The sequence below is a fragment of the Pelobates fuscus genome, chromosome 12 (genome assembly GCF_036172605.1).
Source record: "Pelobates fuscus isolate aPelFus1 chromosome 12, aPelFus1.pri, whole genome shotgun sequence".
Classification (NCBI taxonomy): Eukaryota; Metazoa; Chordata; class Amphibia; order Anura; family Pelobatidae; genus Pelobates; species Pelobates fuscus.
Genome location: NC_086328.1, coordinates 29,694,540 through 29,719,039, shown reverse-complemented (window position 1 = coordinate 29,719,039; position 24,500 = coordinate 29,694,540). Strand labels below are relative to the sequence as shown.

Here is a 24,500-nt window from a genome sequence, read left to right as displayed (position 1 = left end):
AATTCCCAGCTCCGCAGAGGCTGTCTTAGCACCCCGGTCATACAAATAGTCGTTAACGGCTTTTTCTTGTTGGAGCAGGTGGTCGAACATTAGGAGTGTTGAATTCCAACGTGTCGGGCTGTCGCAAATCAAGCGCCTCACTGGCATGTTGTTTTGCCGCTGGATACCTGAGAAGTGCGCCATGGCCGTGTAGGAACGCCTGAAATGGCCACACACCTTCCTGGCCTGCTTCAGGACGTCCTGTAAGCGTGGGTACTTATGCGTTGTACGATCAGATTACACACATGTGCCATGCACGGCACATGTGTCAACTTGCCCAAATTCAATGCCGCCAACAAATTTCTTCCATTGTCAAAAAACACTTTCCCGATCTCCAGATGGTGCGGAGTCAGCCACTGATCCACCTGTGCGTTCAGGAGCTGGTCCGGTGTGACTCTCTGCTTTCAGGCAAGTCAACCCCAAGACGGCGTGACACTGCCGTATCCGGGATGTGGAATACTACCTGGGGAGCTGGGAGGGTGCCGTTGATGTGGAGCAAGATGCAGCAGCAGAAGAGGACTCAGCCGAGGAGGTTAGAAGAGGATGGAGTATGAGGAGTAGAGGAGGTGGCAGCAGGCCTGCCTGCAAGTCGTGGCGGTGTCACCAACTCCTCTGCAGAGCCATGCATTCCATGCTTGGCAGCCGTCAGCAGGTTTACCCAATGCGCTATGTAGGTGATATACCTGCCCTGACCATGCTTTGCAGACCAGGTATCAGTGGTCAGATGGACCCTTGCCCCAACACTGTGTGCCAGACATGTCATTACTTCCTTTTGCACAAATCGAGTACAGGTTGGGGATTGCCTTTTGTGCAAAGAAATTTCGGCCGGGTACCTTCCACTGCGGTGTCCCAATAGCTACAAATTTTTGTAACGCCTCAGACTGTATGGTAAAAGCTGGCGGGCTAAGAGTTCAGACAAGCCAGCTGTCAGATGCCGGGCAAGGGGGTGACTTTGTGACATTGGCTTCTTACGCTCAAACATGTCCTTGACAGACACCTGGCTGTGGGCAGATTAGCAGGAACTGCTCAAGGCGAGAGACGCAGTGGAGGATGGTTGAGAGGGGGCAAGGAGGACAGCAGTGGTTGACGTGGCTGAAGATGCTGGACCAGGAGGAGGATGGCGGCTTTGAGTTTGTGTGCTGCTTGTACTCATGTGTTGATCTCATAGGCATTTGTGATGTGCGATCATGTGCCTTTGCAAAGCAGTTGTACCTAGGTGGGTGTTGGACTTCCCACAACTCAGTTTCTTTTGGCACAGGTTGCAAATGGCATCGCTGTTGTCAGAGGCAGACACACAAAAAAACTGCCACACTGCTGAGCTCTGCAATGACGGCATTCTGGTGGTGGCAACAGCATACGTTGAATGGCGTGCTGTCTGGCTGACCCCGGGTGCCGATGCATGCTGTCTGACTGTGCCACTAGCTCCTTGCGACGACCTCCCCCTGCTTCCAACTCGTCTCCTCCTCCTCTCTGTCTCCCCCATCTGAACTTTCCCCCTGTTCTTCTTCTCTTCTAGCGGGCATCCACGGACGCATCGTCATCATCAACCGCTTCACTTGTATCTGACAACTCAGCAAAGGAAGCAGCAGCGGGTACAACATCATCATCATCACACTGTACGTCCATGTGTGTAATGCTGCCTGACTGAGACATATCCCTGTTATCTACATCCTCTGGCAATAATGGTTGCGCATCACTCTTCCAACTGATGTGTAAATAACTCCTCTGACAGATCAAGTGAAGCGGCTGTGGTGCTAGTGTTGGTGGTGGCGGCAGGCGGGTGAGTGGTAACTTGAGAGGTGCCCGAAGCTAAGCTGGAGGAGGATGGTGTGTCAAGGTTCCGAGCGGAAGCTGTAGAAGATTGGGTGTCCTGTGTTAGCCAGTCAACTATTGTGTTGGTTTTTTTAAATGTACACTACTGTTACACCAGATATGAGTTGCACTGGTGTGACACTGTGCCCTGGCAGGCCCTGAAACGCACACGTGTGAAGGAAACGGACTGCCATTCTATTACAGTCAAAACAGTTTTGTTTTTTTTAAATGCAAGCTATTGTGACACCAGATATGAGTGGTGGCACTGGGCAAGTGGGCACAGTATACACTGTGAGCCTGACACACACGCTGGCAGGCAGGAAACTGCAATTAGATTACACAGGGAAAAAAAAAAAGCAGACTGATGTTCTAGCCCTAAAAAGGGCTTTTTGGGGTGCTGTCCTTACAGCAGAGATCAGATGAGTCCTTCAGGACTGTAGTGGACACTGAATACACTAGCCTAGCTATCGATTTCCCTATTAAATCAGCAGCAGCTACACTGTCCCTCCTCTCACTAAGAATGCAGCTTCCAAATGAATCTAAAATGGATGCTGTCCAGGAGGTGGGAGAGTCTGGGAGGGAGGGTCTGCTGCTGATTGGCTGGAATGTGTCTGCTGACTGTGAGGTACAGGGTCAAAGTTTACTCAATGATGATGAATAGGGGGCGGACCGAACATCACATATTTTCGCCCGCTGTGGCGAACGCGAACAAGCTATGTTCGCCAGGAACTATTCGCCAGCGAACTATTCAGGACATCTCTATAAGTCAGTATTTGCGAAATACCCAGATTAGACAAAGGGATAGCCCTGTAATAGCTTCTCATGTCCTGAGCCTCCTAATATAAAGTTATTGTATGGCAAGCAAGGCTCCAGGTGACACTTGACATTTAAGACTTTGGGCTCACATTCAGTAGCTTTAATATTTCTAATTTGTTTAGTATCTGGGAATTCTTACAATCACCAACAGCTCCAAAGCTTATTTAAAAAGGGACATTAACTTATAAATCGGGATATAATTTTGATTCATGCCCGTTGCTATTAGGGCAACATCTGGAAATTTTGAGAAAACATGTCCTAATCACTGGCACTTTTTTCGACTTGCATGCATTTACTGGAATTCCTGGCTTATTAACAGAAATGATGACATCAGAGGTGAGTATTTAAGTAACATTGTTGGGCTAATTGTGTCCAGGATGAAGCAAAGCGTGATGTCCTCCAATGACCTTGGTGATAAAAAAAAAATATATATATATATATATATATATATATATATATATATATATATATATTATGTTTTCCTTTCTGGCTTCATTAAAGAAAAAATTATAAAGGAAAAAGGTTTGTGTGGTTTTAATAGGCCTAAACAAAGCAACGTTTTGTTTTTTTCACGGAAGATGGGTTAGCTATAGCGAACGGACACAGGAAATTTCAACATTACAATCTATTAACATGCTGATCTTGCTCCCTACATTCGTAGGGTTACGGCAGCAAAGGGCAGAGCAGAAGGAACTTGAAAGCGGTTAGTAAGGTGTTCTAATGAAGAAAAGAGGTATACAGTCTTTATCAGATGAGAGGGGATTTGTCAGAGATTAATAGGATTCCACTGTAATTTCCATCTCTCACAAAGGCATACTCTGACAGGGTCCAATTACTTTCAACGAGCTAGGCTTGCTACATGAGGGCCTCTGAACCGGAATGGCCCTCAAATCTGTATGCTTTCGTTCAGACAGATAACTGCACAGTACTCCTCTCTGATCACTGCCTACCTTAAATGAGTTAATCTCGTTTTACAGATGAATTGTTATATTGTCTCCCGCAGGCTGTGATTACTAGATAAAAGTATTGTGTTAACCTGGATCTTTTCAACAAACGGCTTCTACATTCACAGGGTAAGTTCTTCATTCCCTCGCAGCCCCCTCTTTTTTTTTTTTTTTACTTTGTTAATAAACTGGAAGAATGGTATCACAAGATGAACACTACAAAACTGCGTAAGGGCACAGATAAACTCTACAGGAGTTATGTAACGAGCAGTGGGAGCTGGCTGAAGCCATGTTTCGGTATTCATTGTGGGGTGTTCAATGAAAAGGAAGGTCTCTCTCTGTTGCTCTTGCACTCTCCGCAGCGAGTGAGGGGTTGGTGTTGCCTTCTTGCCTTTTGATGAATGTGGGTGGAATAACTAGAGGGGATCGGAATGTATTTCTTTTCTTGCTCATTAGAAAATAATTGGAAGCGATATTACGTGGCCCATGCTTGATTTCATGGAATGTACGAGTTTACTTTGGCAGATTAGCAGGGCAAGTTTTTGATCATGTTGCCCGATGAGTGAAGAGGACCTTTGGGGAAGGTTAAGCCTTGAAATATCAAGACTCCGTAGTTGCTGTTGTGTTAAGTGAGGTTCTTGGAAATCTGCACAATGGAATCACGAGATCTGGGGGAACTTGTTCTCGAAAGGCATTGCAAACACAAATGCCAGTTGATAAGCTGGCATTGATTTTTAAATTCAGCATACTTGTGCTGTATAGACAGGGGATTATTACAGTTAAGCCAAAAATACCAAAATAGTACTGAAGAGTAATGACAACAAAAGAAAAAAAACAAAGCAAAGAAAAAAGCCCAGAAAAGCATAATTGCCCAACAATTAATGTTGTCGCGCAGCATCCCCTGTGGGGTTTACTCACTAAGTAGCAAACATTCTGGTGTCCCAGAAGGAGGATACTATGAAACAAGCCCGGTAAACAGGATATGATCCTAAATACAGGACTGTCATTCTGAATGCAGGACTGTTGGGAGATTTTGTGCAAAATCAATGCATCACCATTTCAAATGTCACTGCTATGGCGTGGGGTACCTGCACTCAAGATGTTGTGGCGTGGAGTGATGAGAGTTACAGTTTGCACATCTACAGTGTCTATGAAAGTTAGAGGTACACTTTTGAACGTCTGCCCCTTTGCGACAGTGGCGTCTCTAGGAATCATATTGGGGGGGTGGGGGGGGGGCACATGGTGGGCCAGGGACAATAGTAGGGGGTAGTTATAAAACTTGTATGTGTGTGTGTGTGTGTCTATGTATGTATGTTCTCACAATGTAAAATCACAGGTAAAACCAGTAAGATAAAAAATATACACACACTTCATAGTGCATCCCCCACCAACATGACGGATCCTTTAGATAAATGCATAGTTTAAAACAAGAGCACCGTCTGCCCGTATCTGAATAGCTAAATAAAAGATGTGCAGTAATTGGTAAAAAAAAATATTGGTAAACGTGTAATAATTAGTAAACATGTAAAAAAATAAAAAATAAAAAAAAATAAAGTTTAGAAAAGCAACAAAAGGCCAGGAAGAACAGGAGGTAGAGGACTTCAGAAGATGTAATAATAAAGTATGATGGAAATTTCCTTTTATACAACGGTCAGAGAACCATTGCATATTTTAGGGATTGTGGGAGGAAAATAAAAAAAAAAGGAAAAGAACAGAAAGAAAGAAAGAATGCTTTTACTGGAACTATTGAAGTTTATGAGCTCAGTCATGCGGGGAATGAGTGATGCTGTCATGCATTGGTCAAGACTCATTCCAAATAAGTGAGATGTGACAGGCGTATGTATAGCCGTGTTCTGTTATGACCGCAATTTCTACATTAACAATAGACCACTCAATACTCCCTAAAATGCATCAATCTGGTAGAGAAAACCAAATGATTTAACTCCTTCAAGATGTTCATAAGAAGGTCCATGGAAATATATTCTTTATTAAACCATGTTATGAAGACGTGTGCACCAAATAAAAACATTTCCGTTACTCAAATCCCAATTGTCTATTTAGAAGGGACGTCCGTATTTTGACCCTGAATCCCTCTGTCCTTCTTTTCCATCAGCTCCATATTGTAGGCGTGTGAGTGTATAACAGAGCTCCCCAGCAATGATATGCACAGCAAAATACACGTGTTTAGAATACAGTCTGTTTAAATAAGATCCATAGTTCTTGTTCTAAATTACATTTTAGTTGCATAAATTATTAGTAAGTCCCCTAAAATGTCTGTGAACAGCCCGCCATAGCCATACCCCCATTAAGACTCCTCAAGTTAAAGTCCTCCTATTAGTCCATTTGAAATGTTGGGAGGTATGCAGTTGGTTTGATCATTGTTCAGGATTCAAATCCAGCAAAGACTATAGTTAGTAGATATACACTGGTCGGCCACAACACTCAAACTACCTACCGAATATCATGTAGGTCGCCCTCGTGCTGCTGAAACGGCTCTGATGAGTCGAGGCATGGAGGCCACAAGACCACTGAATGTGTACTGTGTTATCTGGCACCAAGACATTAGCAGCAGATCCTTTAAGCCTTGCAAGGTGGAGCTTCCATGGATCATATTTGTTGTTAAAACACATCCCATGTATGTTCAATTGGTGAGATCTGGGGAATTTGGAGGCCAAGGCAACATATTGATCTCTTTGTCATGTTATTCAAACAATTCCTGAACAATTTTTGCAGTGTGCCAGGGTACATTATCCTGCTGAAGAGGCAGCTGCCATCAGCGAACACCCATGCCATGAAGATGTGTATGTGGTCTGCAACAGTCTCTAGGTAGCTGGTTCGTATCAAAGTAACATCCACATGAATGCCAGACAAGGGTTGTCTAGCAGAACATTGTCGAGAGCATAACGCAGCTTCCGCCAACCACCATAAAACTTTCTTCCATTGCTCCATGGTTCAATTCTGATGCTCATGTCCCCATTGGACAGGTGGTATTATTGGCACTCTGACAAGTCTGTGGCTACACAACCCCACAGGCAGCAAACTGTGATGCACTGTGTGTTTTAACACCTTTCTATCATGGCTAGCATTGAGTTGTTCAGCAATTTGAGTTACAGTAGCTCTTCTGTGTGATTGGATGAGACAAGGTAGCCCATGACCCTGCTGCGGTTCACCGGTTGTCCTTTCTTGCACCACTTTTGGGAGGTACTAACCACTGCAGACTGGGAACACCCCAAAAGACTTGCCCATTTGGAGATTCTCTCACCCAGTCATCTAGCCATCACTATATGGCCCTTGTTAAGTCACTCGGATCTTTTCACTGCTACAGACACCTGAAATTCAAGAATTGACTGTTCACTTGATAGATGACCAAATGTGATTCATTTAGTGTATAAAGACTGATGGCCAAACTCGCACTACAGTCTTCAAACTGCATCCATTCTTTATATTAAATTTAAAAAAAAATCAGAATTTCTACATGTTAAATTCCTAACTTGTTGTCTTAACTACACATCCTAATAGTTTTAACTACACCCACACCTGGGAACGCAAGACTTGACCTGAAGATTTTGGGTCTCACAGCTAATTATATGGGACTCTGTGGAACCACTATATTATCCAAATGGCAGGAGAGGCATTTAACTGTTGCCTTCCCGTGGAAAATTGCCCTGCATCCTTTGGGTGGACAATCTCCACTTGGTCTCCACGTGGCCTGTCCTATCTGCTTTATTTCCCTGGATGCAAACATTTTGAGGAAAGACTGGAGTCCAAGATGACTCCTGGATTCACAATTGCTTGATGTAAATCCAACAACTACCAAACTGAAAGATGGAATGAATTGCCCCAAGTAACCTCTGTCATCCCAGCTGCTATGGACTGTGTTTTCCATGTTCCTTGGCCATCCGCCCTCTAAGTTTCAAAGACCAGAACCATCTAGTCCTTCTGCTTACAATAAATCAACACTGCCTTAAAGGAGTTGAACTTGTTTTCCCAAATCTTTTCTCTGACAGGCTCTGAGAATGCAACTGTTTAATAAAAATATGGTTTATCCTCAAAATACATTCAGCAGCACAATATAGATCTGCTAGCTATTAAACCAGTTTTATGCCTTTTGATCATACTCTGTTCAGGAATGCATGACTGATTTTAACCACTTGTACATGGGACACAAAAAAGATGTAGCCTGTAATAATGTTCTTCTGAGGACAATATGCAAAGTAAGGACTTGACACACTACATTCCCTCAATCAAAAGCATAGAATTCTGGGATGTGTAGCTTGACCAGGAACAGTTAGAGGCATGTATATGAAGAGGTCCACTTAGACCTGACACAATCTGCAGCTCATCTACACAGATTCTGTAATATGTTCGTGGAATCACTATTAAAATGCACACAGCTACAATCTTGGATTCCTTCTAATTGAAGAAAGACTCCGGGAGCAGAGGTTTTGTGATTCCTTGCCACTTTGGCGTTAGTATTTGTCTTCTATTGTTTCTATTGTTTCTACTTCTCCTTGTGCCCTGTCCACTTGAACGTTCTCATGAGACAAAGGTTGCTATCTTGGTATTCACGACTAGTAGCCAGACACCATCTTGCTACACAAGTGATCGCAAAAAAGATGGATGAGCGGTATCTGTTGGCATGATGCTGTCAATCTGCAAGGCAACATGATGGGTATTGTAACATCGTCACACTACACGTATAACATATAATTCTACAGCAAAATATTGATGTAAAGCATGGAGACCTACTCATAATTCCAAGTAAAACAATCTGCATTTAGCACTTTGCACCAGAATAGCTCCTATCCATATGTAGCAACATTTTGAATTGTATACTAAAAGGGCTGGCCTAGTAAACGCACCATCACCTCTAAATATAATTCAGAAACAACATCACTGACAAGCTACAAAACATATTTTAGTCTAAAGACCTGCTCCCTGTCACCTGGATAAAAATGAAGTAAAAGAAACTGAATAAAGTAAAAGGTTGCCTTTTCTTACAGCAGGAAACGTGGATGTCTATAGATATAAATGTTACAATAAAAAAGCGAGACTACATGTAGCACAGCTTTTGTACCGTAACTGTGTTTTGACAACAAATGTTCATAATTCATTTGAAATTTATGAAACCTTTGTGCCTGTAATCCCATGAGCAGCTACATGGTAAATGAAACTAGCAGGCAGTCTAGATTAATAATATTTTGCTTCAGATTGGAAGAGCATTGTAAAAAAAAAAAAAGAGTGATAAAAAAAACGAGCATGCAGTATCTGTCCTCTCTTTTTTCTTCTGCCCGTCCTTCAATTGGTGTAGACTCAAACTTCTAAAACCTGCCGGCTGGTGTCTGCTCACATGCATCTTATTAATTTATACTCCACTGAAAGTACCGTCACCAGCAATAAGGAAGCCGTTTGGAAAGGAGCAAATATGAGGTGTGTGCAACTCATTGTGGTTTACCTGTCATTGGTTGCTTAGCTCAAGATCAAACAAATGACTCCCTAGACTAGAGATCGCACCTAATCTTTTACTTTGTCATGTTTTACCTTTGTAGAGATGCCAAACAAAATGTCCCATGGAATACTCCTAAGCCAACTCGAGAATGGGAATGATAGAGCTCTGAGAGAGTGATTGCTCTGAAGCAAATTATGCTTACTTGATGAAAGGAAGGTTAGCGTACAATCCAACCACTCTGCCAATGACAGGATAATATTGTTAGGCTTTAAGGTCTGTAGCAGGGTCACCATGGCCCCATATGGGCAAGAAAAAAAACTAAATAAATAAAATAAATAAATATTATGTAGCATGTAGCAAATATTGACAGCCAGGGCATTGCCGCAGTTACCATGGCTATGATCCGACACTGCACACTACCGGGGCCTCACAGAAACATTATGGACATCCAGCAGGAGCAGAAAGTCTCCAAATACCACCGGACCATAAGGGAATGCAGTGTCCCCTCTCCCAGGCCAGAAGTAAGAGAAGGGAGGGGGGGGCACATATTAAATACATTTTAAAAAATCAATTAACTGTTTCTTTCACACACACACACACACTCCCACAACACAGTCCTTTACTCAGCCGACACACTTCATACACCACACATACACTATACACAGAGAATGCAAAAAATGTTTATCGTGAAAATGCATACACTATGCAAACACACATAGCATCCACTACACATACTATATAATCAACACACACACTGCATCCACTATACAAAAACACACACATACCACCCACTATATACACACAGTACACCCACTATACAAACACACACTGCATTCACAACACACACATTGCATCCACTATGCACTCACACTGCATCCACTATACACACACACTAGATTCCCTATATGCATACATTTCCACACACACTTTACACCACCTACAAAACATACGTCATTTCCTACCAGAGCTCTAGATTCCTGCGACAAGGTGGTGGAATGGGTGGTTGGCACTTTAAGCGGACTAAAGGCCAGCCCTGTGAGCAGACTCTGGGAAAGGGGGTTCCAGAGGCCCAGGCCGTGAGCTGTTAAAGGGGCACCAACATTTCTGATAGCAGCCCTGGTCTGTAGTAAACATATACCGGTACTAGTCAAAGTATCCAGATAATGCATGCTAAATACAGTTCAGTCACCTAACTGGGAATTATTAAGGTTTGATAAGGGTATTAAACATCTACAAGTTCAAGTTATTAATATAGACGTTTTGATCAATTTTTCCAGTTTGGTTATTTTATACATATGTATTTATTTATCTTTATTTCTCTGTTGTCTACAATTCTCAGCTCAGGAAATCAAACTCCTGTGACTTACCATTTTATTTTACTTCTCTATTTATTTGTTTGATATTCTCCACATGTTCTTTTTCTCTACCTTTTACTAATCACTTCTGATAGAACGTTTTTTTTCACTTAATTACACTTGTTCTACCATATATCATAAATGCCTACTCAGAAATCACTCAGTGAGCCACAGGAAGAAGATGTGATGGACATTCCAACAGAATCTGCTACAGTAACTGGCTTAATTTGCCTGATTTTTACATTACGGACTGTATGGCCCTGAGTCATCACTGTTTCAATTGTGCACTTGTATTGCACCTCTGGTAGCAAAAGGTGGATAGTTAAAAAGTGTCCGGGTAACATCAGAGTGGCCTCTGTGAAATTGGAAACAGCAACTCAAGCCACCTGACCCATCAAGTCAGAAATGTCTTATCCTGGACCAGAGGTGATATTTACCATTAAATGTACTTTCATCTAGCATGGCTACATTTATACCAGCTTTCTTCCTAAATTTGCAAGGTCTACTATTCACTCTACAAGAGGTGCAGGACACCACAGGCGTGTAACATGAATGACAGTATAGTTCACTTTTTCAGCTTGAACCTGTCTAACAATACCTAATGGGAACAGTTTACCAGATACCATGAAACTCAGCAGGTGTTCCAGAACCATCTAGACTCCTCAGAAGTACAAAATGCAGAAGACAATTAACTTTGGGGAAGTTAAAAGATGTTCCTCAGAAGGTGACTGGTAACATGTTTTTCACTGCTTTGTCACCAGTTCCAAGAAGTGTACTTCTGGGAAGCAAAATCCCTTGAAACCTGGTTTCACCCATTGTCTTCTCCTCATTCCAGTATTATCTCTAGTCACGCCACAAAGGACTCACGATTTATACCTGGTTGCCAGATATATTGGACAGCATGTTCTTGCCCGAGAATGGTAAACTGTAGAGTAGAACATCCATTACATGCCTGATCTGGAGCATGTCCCTATAAACTGAATGAATCATTGTGGTGAGAAGGACTAATGTTTAACCAACAGCTCCAAATGTGTTATTCTAGTGTTTATTTCAACACACTAGCTAGTCAAATGATCAGTTTCTGTGGACATTCTGACATCTGATTACATGCCAACCAGGGTGAAAGACAATGAAAATTAAATAATTATACTATGACAAAGGACATCAAAGTACATGATGGTCACAGTGTAGAACTAGACAATACTTTATTTAGGGCCATGTTGCCATTGAAAGGGCTATATGTTTTATGAAGAGTGATTCAGAAACAGTTTCATTGGCTGCAATGGTAATTTTCTCTACTTTTAACGCTTTGATGTAGAATTGCTTCTTTATACATAACCTTCAAGACTTTACAGAGAGAGAAAGTCTATGTAATTTTGTAAGTATGGTTACATAAATCTCCCCGGCCCAACTTACAGTAAGATAAATGTGCAGCATTCTCAGTAATCCCTGTTCAAAACACACCATTTAAGAAAAAATTAATCAGAAGAGTTTTGACCAAAATCAGTGTGGCCTTTCGAAATGAGCATCTCTTCCCTCCCTCCCCCCCTGTGCACCTTCTCTACAGGTGGGGGACACAGGGAGAATGGGTGCTGTCACCATATGGAAGCCATTAGTTATGGAACATTGATAGATTAACTTTGTGTGATGGTACATTCTGCCGAAATAAGGCAAAACGGAATTAAAATATGTACAGGGCTCTCATCATAATGATCTTTTTACTTTATTTTTATATGGAAATCACATGTTCGTTATTTTAAATAAAAAAAAATAAAAAAAAGAAAGAACATCTTTTCTTCTATTCATCAAAGAAATATTTCTGGAAATTTGCTGAAGCACAAATTAAACGTTCCCCTAAAGTGGCTGTTTAGTTTTAAGCCTGTAATCTAAAACATTGAAGTTTAATAAATATGGCCATGTTACGATTGCAAGGTTAAATGCACCCATAGTGGCTGTCTTCCTGACTCTTCCGCACTCATGACGCAATTTGACGTTGTTATGTAACGCTTAACATCCTCAGATGAAGCTCACAGGTAAGCACTGAATTCAATATTTTCCTATGAGAATCATTTGATTAGAAGCACATGGCACGTACCACATAAGCTAACATTGTTCCCTCTGCATTTGATTGGATAATCATTGAGGAAGGGACGCCTGCTGGATAAACCCGGGGAAGAAGCAGTGGGCAGCAGCACCGAAAGAGTGTCAGTGCTGGAAAAAAAGTTATGTTTAAACCTTTTTCCAACTATTTTTTACATATCAAAGGGAGGGGGGAGGGGGGGGGAGGTGAGGGGGGGGGGGGGGGAGATTCTAAGATTCTAAATAGGGACTAGGACACTATAGCATTAGAAATATAATTGTATTTCTAATGCTATTGTGTTCCCTTAAGAAACACGACGACCAGTCATCGATGCGGTTTATGGGAAACACAAATATTAACATAGTGCAAAGGTTGATCATTAGAATGTCGTGAACAACTGACACTGTGACACTACTTCAGGCCTTGAAACTAAAGAAGCAGAGTATAGGAATGTGTAGCTGCTGAATGTGAGAGGTTGCATGTAAGTTTTTTTGGTCAGATGCAGGCTGCCACCAACAGACTAAATTCAGGCACGGATGGCTGACAGAGCATCATAAAAAATGTACAGCTCAATGGAGTGCCGTGATCTGAAATAAAAACGCTGCCAACCCTCTCTTAACCCAAAAAGCTAGCACTTTTTGTTCATTTATGAGATTAGTAGTACAGACATTTGCTTAATTTGTATTTGTTAATTAGGTAAAAATAACAATACAAAACACAGCAATCACACAGATTTTCGCAAACTTGTGTAACGATAAATATCTAAATTTAAGACAAGGGCTATTTCATATGATTATTTACCTCCTTCAGCAAAATGGAGTATCCAAATGTTGTACACTGGTTTTATTTTTGTCATTTACTGTTTTGGCCTAGCCAGTGCATAGCATGCAAATTAATTTAACTCACGCGGTTCCATGCACATTTATGTCATTAGAGGAGGGATGCCTAAGTGCACATGCATGTACACAACTTCTGAACGCCTGAACATGCGTGATCGTGTTTGGAGCAGCTTGGAGTAGCTAGTCTGTTTTGAACACAGAAGTGCCTTTATTTACCTCCACTACATTGACTGCAGTGAGAGAATCTGGAATCGTCAGGAATGTAAAAACTATGTATGTACATGTGTAGTGTGTGTGTGCATGAGTATGTATGAGTATGCCGGTACACCTGTATGTAAATATTATTTTTGCTGAAATTTGATCAAGGTAATTTTCATCAGTATTCAAAGAATGAGCAAAGCACTTCAACAATTTATTTCAATAAAAGAAGACTTAGCTGAAAGAAGTATAAATGATGAACACTTGCTTTAAACTGATTTATTCCCCACAGCAATAAAAGGAATGTTTCTTCACTCAGCTGTTTAATATGCAAATATGCAGAGCATCCAGGCTCTGACAGCAAGCCATTAATAAACTCTCGCACTAAGCAGAGATCCCGATATTTCATCCTGATGAAAATACATGATGAGGATTTTGGACGGTATAATTTCTGACTTGGAACAATGTGTTTGGTGATGAAACTCTGCAATCTACACTTCTGGCTGAGGTTTCCTAACAAGTTAACCTATGGCTCTGGCTCAGGAGAGGGCGTGCTTTTTCACAGTAAAGTAGCAAAATGCACAAAGAAGATGTGTGATCAATCAGTGCTTTATATAGTCTATGGCCTGGGGTGGTGTCTAGTCTATCGTCCTCAAGCTATAGAGGTATAACTGTCATTAAGATAATCCAGCAAATGGCCTTTCCTGGTGGCACAGACCCTTACATAGTTCCAACTTTGGGATGGTCTACAAAGACAGCAGTTAGATTAGTTCCTTTGGTGTCACAGACCACTGTTTCTCAGCCCTCGTCACTGTAGCCATAAACGAAGGACGTAGGAAAGACCATATTTCAGCACTGCTATTCAAAACTATATAACATCACATAGAAGAAAGAGAATGACAGAGTCTTGTGTTCAGAGACATCTGGGTCATCGGAGTTATGGATGAATTGATTTCGCTCTTCAAAACCACCAGGGATCAGTGACTGCATTTTCTTCCAGGCAGGGTAAGAATAAGAAATGGGCAGGTAAACCATGTGTAGAACGTAAACTGTTTTCTTGCACATAGTCTTCTGCTGCCTAGTTAGGCTACTGACACTGTGACAACCTAAATAATGTCATGATCCCATATATTATTATATTGCCACATGTCCTCTCCTGATCTCTCCCCGTCCCTCTTGACTAGTGTCTCTGACTGCCTCTCTGCTATTTCTAACTGGATGGCTGCCCACTTCCTTAAACTAAACTTGATCAAAACTGAAATTCTGGTCTTTCCTCCCTCAAGTGTTGTTACTCCTGTGTCTGTCTCCCTCCAAGTTAATGGTGCTACCATCAGCTCCACCACGCAGGCTCGCTGCCTAGGTGTTCTCTTTGACTCCGACCTCTCCTTCAAGTTTCATGTTCAATCTATCGCCAAATCCTGTAATTTCCATCTGAAAAACATTGCGCGCATCCGCCCCTACTTAATGCCAGATGCGACTAAGATGTTGGTCCATTCCACTGTCCTTTCTTGCCTTGACTACTGTAATCTGCTTCTCAGTGGTCTTACGTGCTTCCAACTTGCGCCGTTACAGTCCATAATGAATGCGGCGGCGAGGCTCATATTCCTGTCCGCCCGCACCTCCCATGCCTCACCCTTCTGTCAGTCCCTACATTGGCTACCTATAAAATATAGAGCTCAATTTAAAATTCTGGTTCTTGCTTTCAAATCTCTACATAATGCTGCTCCCAGCTATCTATTCTCCCTTATACACAAGTATGTCCCGTCTAGGCCCTTACGATCTGCTGAAGACTTACGTCTATCTTCAGTCCGTACTCCCACCTCTGATGCTCGCCTTCAAGATTTCTCGAGGGCTGCACCGTTCCTGTGGAACTCTCTTCCCTCCTCCATTAGATGCTCACCCAGTCTCCACTCCTTCAAAAAAATCATTAAAAACCCACTTCTTCATAAAAGCGTATCAATTAAACTGTTAATAGCTCCCAACTGATTCCTCTTCTGCAACTGTCACTATACTATCCTTACCTTTTTGTGTCATTTTACCCCACTCCCTCTAGCATGTAAGCTCATTGAGCAGGGCCCTCAACCCCTCTGTTCCTGTGTGTCCAACTTGTCTGGTTACAACTACATGTCTGTTCGTCCACCCATTGTAAAGCGCTGCGGAATTTGACGGCGCTCTATAAATATCATAATAATAATAATAATGGTTTTATAGTGTTAATGTATAGTTCAATGGCTGTTAAGCCTCAAAATAGTATTAAAGTACAACTCAAGGCACCATCACAACTTCATCAGAAGTTCCTGGGCACTGGCTTACCTGATGGTATTAAAACCTCAAAGTCTCCAAGCCAGAGCCTGATCGCTCTGCACTCCTACTTCCGCATCCGAGACTTCAATCAAGAAGCCTCAGCTTGGGCGCCGCTTGTTAGTTGAGAGGGTCAGCTAATATAATAATATATTATGTATATATTTTTGCAGTGAACTGACTGGCCCACTTTCATTCCATTTTGGTTTGACTATCGGACTACAAAAGCCAATGATAAATTTGAACACATTTTTCCAGCTTGCACAAATCTAATAACAACAGTCATTTCTCTCAAACACAAGGAACCAACAAATGCAAAACATGCAAAAAATAAACAAACAATAGAGTGGCCCTCTAAGATCTCTATGGCTCTAATGGCTGTAAGATTACTGATACTCAAAGCTATTGTATTTTTTTTTTTAGTCGGCACACCATCATCAAGCACAAAGAAAAAAAAATTGCTAAAAATAATCGTAAAAGGTAATCAAAGAAAAACACAGCTTGGCTTTTTAGATTGTTATCCAAAATATTACATCAAATATTTCATCACTTTGCAGATTTCATTAACGTTTGAGGGATTTCCTTTGAATTAATTTCCAGTGGGAACTGCCAAAAAACACACAAGTCTAGAGGGCTGCATTATAAGAGAAGCCTTGCAGGTTTAAGAAAAAAAAAAAAAACAACGTCTCTAGGCCAGTCCTTTATATGTCTCTAATATTTTTTTTTCCAGTGCTGGGTAATGCGTCTGCATAACTCAAAAGGGATTAACCAATTAAATATTTCCTAGCCATCTTTAAAATAGCTGCTCCCGGCGTGTTTTTTTTTTTTTTTTTTTTTTATGGAGCAAATCTCTACAGAGGATGTGATAGAAAGCTTACAGTATTTTAAACACCGGATAAGGACATCAAAGAATGGGCTTGTGTTTAAGCAACACTGGTAATTAAGGGAGTGGAAAATGGTAATAGTGGATTTGCATAAAATGGTAATAAATCTCTTGGCACACTCAGTGGATAGCTGGATTATTCGATAAACATTACTTTCAAGAAGACAAACAAAATCTGTTGTATAAAAGACAGATAGATATAGTTGACTAACGGATATGTGTTCATTCAGCAGAGGTAGTGGTGTTCTCATGCCAAATCGTGAGCACTTGGTTTTATTGAATTGGATAGGGTCAGGGCTGGACTGGCCCACCGGGATACCGGGAAATTTCACTGTGCGCCGCGGCACCTGGGGCTGGGCAGACAGCCCAAATCATCGGGCTCCTGTAATTTAAGTATTTTCCGCTCGGACTGTGCCAGTTTGTCTCAGTCCGAGGGGAGTAAAGAGGGAGGAGCTAGGGGCTGGTGTGGCCGCAATCAGGCTGCTAGCGGCCGGAAAGGGACCGGTCAGTCTCCCTTCAAAATTTACTGCAATTTCGTCATCATGCCTGCCCCACATGTAAGCCCCACCTCCTAAATAGAAGCTCCACCTCCTGTGCACAAGCTCTGTCCCCATGCACGTTGCTGACCTCGCTGGAAGGTAACTTCACCTACCAGTACCAGGTAAGCTTCAGCCATGACAGTGATTGTGTGTGAGTGTGCCTGCTAGTGAGTGAACTTGTGTGTGTGTGTGTGTGTGTGCCTGCTAGTGAGTGAGCTTGTGTGTGTGTGCCTGCTAGTGAGTGAGCTTGTGTGTGTGTGTGTGTGCCTGCAAGTGAGTGAACTTGTGTGTGTGTGTGTGTGTGTGCCTGCTCCTTAATGAGCTTGTGTGTGTGTGTGTTTGCTAGTGAGTGAGCTTGTGTGTGTGCCTGCTAGTGAGTGAGCTTGTGTGTATGTGTGTGTGTGTGTGTGTGTGTGCCTGCTAGTTAAATAGTTAAATAGCTGAAAAGAGACTTGCGTCCATCAAGTTCAGCCTTCCTCACATTTATTTTTTTGCTGTTAATCCAAAGGAAGGCAAAACACCCAGTTTGAAGCACCAAGCTAGGAAAAAAATTCCTTCTTGACCCCAGAATACCAGCCAGATTTATCCTTGGATCAAGCAGTTATTACCCTACATTGAAAGATTATATCCTTGAATATTCTGTTTTTGCAAGTATGCATCTAGTAGCTGTTTGAACATCTGTATGGACTCTGATAAAACCACTTCTTCAGGCAGATAATTCCACATCCTGATTGTTCTTACAGTAAAAAAAAACCTTTCCTTTGCCTTAGACGAAATCTTCTTTCTTCCAGTCCAAACGCATGACCTCGTGTCCTATGTAAAGTCAGGTTTGTGAATAGATTTCCACACAATGACTTGTATTGGCCCCGAATATATTTGTATAATGTTATCATATCTCCTCTTACGTAGAATTTACGTACTTAAAGAATGCTTTGGGGTTGTTTTTGCTCTCTTTGGCTATCATTTTTTTCATTTTGATGTTTAGCAAATCTAATCGCCTTTTTGGGTTCCTTACATCTTTTATAGAATGCATCTGATTTGTCTGATTTAGTGAGTGAGCTTGTGTGTGTGTGCCTTCTAGTGAGTAAGCTTCTGTGTGTGTGTCTGTTAGTGAGTGAGATTGTGTGTGAGTGCCTGCTAGTAAGTGAACTTGTGTGTGTGTGTGTGTGTGTGTGTGTGCCTGCTAGTGAGTAAGCGTGTGTGTGTGCCTGATAGTGAGTGAGCATGTGTGTGTGCCTGCTAGTGAGTGAGCGTGTGTGTGTGTTTGTGTGTGTGTTCGCCTGCTTGTGAGTAAGCGTGGGTGTGTGTGCCTGCTAGTGAGTGAGCTTGTGTGTGTACCTGCTCCTTATTGAACTTGCGTGTGTGTGAGTGCCTGCTGGTGAGTTAGTGTGTGTGTGTGTGTGCCTGCTAGTAAGTGAGCTTGTGTGTGGGCCTGCTAGTGAGAGAGTGTATGTGTGTGTGTGCCTGCTACTGAGTGAGATTGTGTGTGTGCCTGCTAGTAAGTGAACTTGTGTGTGTGTCTGTGTGCCTGCTAGTGAGTTTGTGTGTGCCTGATTGTGAGAGCTTGTGTGTGTGTGTGCCTGCTAGTGAGTAAGCTTGTGTGTGTGTGCCTGCTAGTAAGTGAACTTGTGTGTGTGCCTGCTAGTGAGTGAGCTTGTGTGTGTGCCTGCTAGTGAGTTTGTGTGTGCGCCTGCTAGTGAGAGAGTGTGGGTGTGTGTGTCTGCTAGTGAGAGAGCATGTGTGTGTGTGTGTGTGTGCCTGCTAGTAAGTGAGCTTGTGTGTGCCTGCTAGTGAGAGAGCTTGTGTGTGTGTGTGCCTACTAGTGAGTGAGCTTGTGTGTGTGTGTGTGTGTGTGCGTGTGTGCGCTTGCTAGTGAGTGAGCTTGTGTGTGTATGTGTGTACCTGCTCCTTAATGAGCTTGTGTGTGTGTGTGTGTGTGTGTGTGTGCCTGCTAGTGAGTGAGCTTGTGTGTGTGCCTGCAAGTAAGTGAGCTTGTGTGTGTGCCTGCAAGTAAGTGAGCTTGTGTGTGCCTGCTAGTGAGAGAGCTTCTGTGTGTGTGTGCCTGCTAGTGAGTTAGATTGTGTGTGTGGTGTGTGTGCCTGCTAGTGAGTGAGCGTGTGTGTGTGTGTCTGCTAATGAGTGAACTTGTGTGTGCGGGTGCCTTTTAGTGACTGAGCTTGTGTGTGTGTGGGTGCCTGCTAGTCAGTGAACTTGTGTGTGTGGGGGTGCCTGCTAGTCAGTGAACTTGTATGTGTGTGTCAGTGAGCTTTTCTGTAGTGAGCATGTGTGTCAGTGAGCTTTTTCTGTAGTGAGCATGTGTGTGTCAGTGAGCTTTTCTGTTGGAAGCATGTGTCTGTATCAGTGAGCTTTTCTGTATGGAGCATGTGTGTGTCAGTGAACTTGTCTGTGGTGAGCATGTGTGTGTCAGTGAGCTTGTCTGTGATGAGCATGTGTGTATCAGTGAGCTCATTTGTGGTGAGCATGTGTGTGTCAGTAAGCTTATTTGTGGGGAGCATGTGTTGTCTGTAAGCTTTTCTATAGGGAGCATGTGTGTGCCAGTGAGTTTTTCTGTAGGGAGCATGCATGTGTCAACAAACTTTTCTGTAGGGTGCATGCTTGTGTCAGCGAGCTTTTTTGTATGGAGGATTTGTGTGTCAGTAAACGTGTCTGTAGTGAGCATTTGTGTGTCAGTTAGCTTGTCTGTAGGAAGCATGTGTTTATCCATGAGCTTTTCTGTAGTGAGCATGTGTGTGTGAGCTTATCTGTAGTGAACATTTGTGTGTCAGTGAGCATGTGTGTGTGTGACGGTGAGCTTGTCTGTAGTAAGCTTGTGCATGTAAGCTTTTGTCTGTACTGCGTACCAATAAGCTTGTCAGAGAGATTGTCGGTGAGCTTGTTTGTGTGCATCTGTGAGCTTGTGTTTTTATATCAATGAGCTTGTGTATGTCAGTAAGATTGCCTGTGTCTGCATGTGAGTATGCTTACTGTATAATTAAATGTTTTACTCTGAAAGGACCAATATTTTATATTACAAAACGAAATATATATATATTTATATATTTATATATTAACCAATAATATGGCTAATAAGGCTATGTCTTGCCACCCTAGATGAATGAGTACTATATAAACACAACACTATATATATAGTGTTGTAATATATATATATATATATATATATATAGAAGGTAGAATTGACAGCACTCCAAGGACTTCTTCATAAAAAATAACTTTTATTGTTCCAAAATAAAATATCAACGTTTCAGTCTAGCGATTCTAGACTTTCATCAGGACATGTCCTGATGAAAGTCTAGAATCGCTAGACTGAAACGTTGATATTTTATTTTGGAACAATAAAAGTTATTTTTTATGAAGAAGTCCTTGGAGTGCTGTCAATTCTACCTTCTATATTTCTGCCGAATAAGCACCGGGCATTCAATTGGAGCAAACAGTGAGTGCAGCACCTTTTGAAAATTTTTTTATATATATATATATATATATATATATATATCGTATATACTCGAGTATAAGCCGAGTTTTTCAGCACATTTTTTTGTGCTGAAAAACCCCAACTCGGCTTATACTCGAGTCAATAGTCTGTATTATGGCAATTTGCATTGCCATAATACAGACAGCGGCTGTGGGGGATGTTACTTACCTTTCCTGCAGCTCCTGACAGCCCCCCCCCCCACTGAACTGCCAATGCCACTGGACCACCAGGGAAGGAGCCCCCCTCCCTGGCACGCTAGCAAGCAGGGAGGGGGGACAAAAAACATGTATCATAGTAATAAAAATAAATTAATTAATAATTTAACAAAAACAATTAAAATAATAATAATAAAAAATATATTAAAAGGCCCACCCCCCACCAAGGCTCTGCATCACACACACACACTGCACTCATATACACACTGCACTCATATACACACTGCATTCACACACACACTGCACTCACACACACACACACTGCACTCATACACACACACTGCACTCATACACACACACTGCACTCATACACACACACTGCACTCATACACACACACACACTGCACTCATACACACACACACACTGCACTCATACACACACTCTGCACTCATACACACACTCTGCACTCATACACACACTCTGCACCCATACACACACTCTGCACCCATACACACACTCTGCACCCATACACACACTCTGCACCCATACACACACTCTGCACCCATACACACACACTGCACCCATACACACACACACTGCACCCATACACACACACTGCACCCATACACACACACTGCACCCATACACACTGCACCCTCATACGCACACACTGCACCCTCATACGCACACACTGCACCCTCATACGCACACACTGCACCCTCATACGCACACACTGCACTCTCATACGCACACACTGCATTCATACACACACACTGCATTCATACACACACACTGCATTCATTATATACACACACTGCATTCATTATATACACACACTGTAAATAAAAATTAAATTAATATAATTTTTTTAGGATCTAATTTTATTTAGAAATTTACCAGTAGCTGCTGCATTTCCCACCCTAGTCTTATACTCGAGTCAATACGTTTTCCCAGTTTTTGGGGGTAAAATTAGGGGCCTCGGCTTATATTCGGGTCGGCTTATACTCGAGTATATACGGTATATATATATATATATATATATATTGTGTTGTGTTTATATATTACTCATTCATCTAGGGTGGCAAGACATAGTCTTACATATTACATGTGACAATACATGGCACAATGCCCTGTGTGGCTGGCATAGATTTTTTTCCATGGCTGTTTTGTATCCCCAGTCCCGCCCTGGATAGGGTAACATATATCGGCATTACTAGATACAGCAGTTTATCACATTTTCATCACCAAATCTGATGCAAAAGTGCAGACATTAAAGCAATTTTTTAGGATATGTAATTGGTATATTTTTGGAGTAGAACTTAAGTTCATGTTCAAGACATTTATATAGGAGAATTCATCACGGCGCCCCGGAAAAAAAAAAGTCGTCAATTTCATTAAGCCCTTGAAGAATAAAGCCATATGCATAAAGAGCAGACATACATGCACAGATATGTAGACAGACAATACAGATTTATAAGCAGACACCAATCAATAGCTAGATGGTGCAGAACGAGACAGGACAATAGATATGAAGAGACAGGCACATTTAGATTTACATTTATCAAAGACAGGGCTATATCTCCCCATTTTAGGGTGTCAAAAGCATCATATTGATTTATTTGTGTTTTATTTGTACTTAGAGTTTTTTTGAACAAAGAATAGGCGGTTGTGTTGAATGAACAGCAAAATACGGCTTGTAAAAAAATGACCATGTCTTCACTGAGATTGTATTAATACATATATTGTAAGTCAGGTGGCAATTGTGATATATTTTTACGTTTCTTTTTCAATTTGTTATACAGTAAAATTAGCTCAAAATAAGCTTTTCGACATACTAAATAATCGATGAAGAAGTCTTGCTCGCCAGTTGTTCAGAATTCCAAGCACTTGATCAAACTAAGTGATACATTGTTTAAAATAACGTTTTCTGCCACTTTCTTCCTATTAAGAATGATAGAGGGTGAGTTTCATGAAAATAAACGAGCGCCTGGGCATCAATTTTACGTCTGTGTCAGCTGCAGGGTGCATTGAATTTCTCGTCACTCCTAGTGCCCAAAATGTTTTCTGTACAATTAAATGGGGGACGGAAAGGCATCATTTTTGCCGAAGGCACCGTTTTGTCCAAAGCTTACCAAGACCTTCTCAAACAACCTCAGACAAACTTTAGCACGGTCTTATGGCTAAATCTTAGCTAAAGGTTCTAGCATAAAAAAGAATAATGGGAATTCTGTTCTGGGAATACTGGGAATACCTGTGAACCTATCCCAAAATCCTCTGCCAATTAGAAATATGCTTCACAGCATTTGATAAGGTATATGGGTTTACGAATTCAAGTTACCAGATACATGATTATTTAATTGGGTATTTTCACTCCGTTTTGAGCAGCATTGGATGTAATATATGACATAGTGCCTTAAGGTTTCATGTCACAACCTGTCTGCAAACTGACCTTGAAAACTCTCTGCTTCCCTGTTAGCCCTTTAAACATGATCTATCGCCTTCGCAGATAATTTTCCCTTCACCCCATTGATGGGCGTCAAAGCTACTTAAATTTGAAAATCGTGATACGTTGCAGCGCTGTTCTGGGCTCAGCTTCACTGACTTATAGATCGTACAAGGGCAATGTGAAAGAAAGGCCGGCGAAAAACAGGAACATTTATCAGGATGTATTGCTTTAGCTTTTCTATCCATCACTATGGCAATGATTCTATTTTAGTGAAAATCCATTGAACGCAGATCAAGTCAGATGGCTGTTATCATTGGAGACTCAAAGGCTGTCATGTCATAATCGGGACAAATGACAAGCAGAGATATGGGCAACTTTAAACCTCAGAAACTCTGCTCTCCTTTTCTTATTTAAAGGGAAACGATAGCACTCAACAAAAGACGTATTTCGTGGATGTGAAAAAGTCTAGGTGTAAGCTTCATTGATATATAGGTCGTTGTTTTAAAAAAAAAAAAAAAAAACTGGACAAGTCAAGGCTCCGTTTACCTATTTAATGGGACAACCCATAAAAATATGGGATACATGCAAGTAAAGTTTGAAGACGTATAGAAATGTGCTAGTTATAAATTGATATCTGGCCATAGCGGACTACGGCTTCAATGATGGGTTACCAGCCAAACATTCCGCAACATCAGCAAAGGAAAGCAGTAGTTTCCAAACCAGGACACCATACATGTTTCAGCATATCTACATCATGAGTTTTTCAGCAGTTCTGTTTTTGAATTGAGGAATGTTCATGTCGCCAATCATTTTTCAAGTGTGTTGAACATTATTCAAAGCATCTTACAAAACATTGTTATAATTTGTAATTTTTAAAGTCCTTTTTCATTTTATGAACCTCTAAAAAAAAAATTAGTGGTTAATGGTAGTGAATCTCTGCCATTAGAAGAAAAAAACCCATATATTTTTGACCATTTGGGATTTATTAGGCTAATATAATTACTAAACAATTTTATACATTAGAAGTTGTGTATTAGACGATGACAAAAATGATGTGGCTGTTTCACAAAACGTATGTAGAACAAGGAGGTTTGCGCTATACACAAGCCAATCAAAGTCCTCGAGCTGCGATTCAAGTAAACAAAATATCCAG

General features: G+C 41.5%; 1 protein-coding gene across 1 annotated transcript in view; it reads right to left on the bottom strand.

Moving 5' to 3' along the window:
* Positions 1-24,500, bottom strand: part of WWOX (WW domain containing oxidoreductase) — a 771,960-nt gene that overhangs the window by 370,925 nt on the left and 376,535 nt on the right. The window lies entirely within an intron of this gene.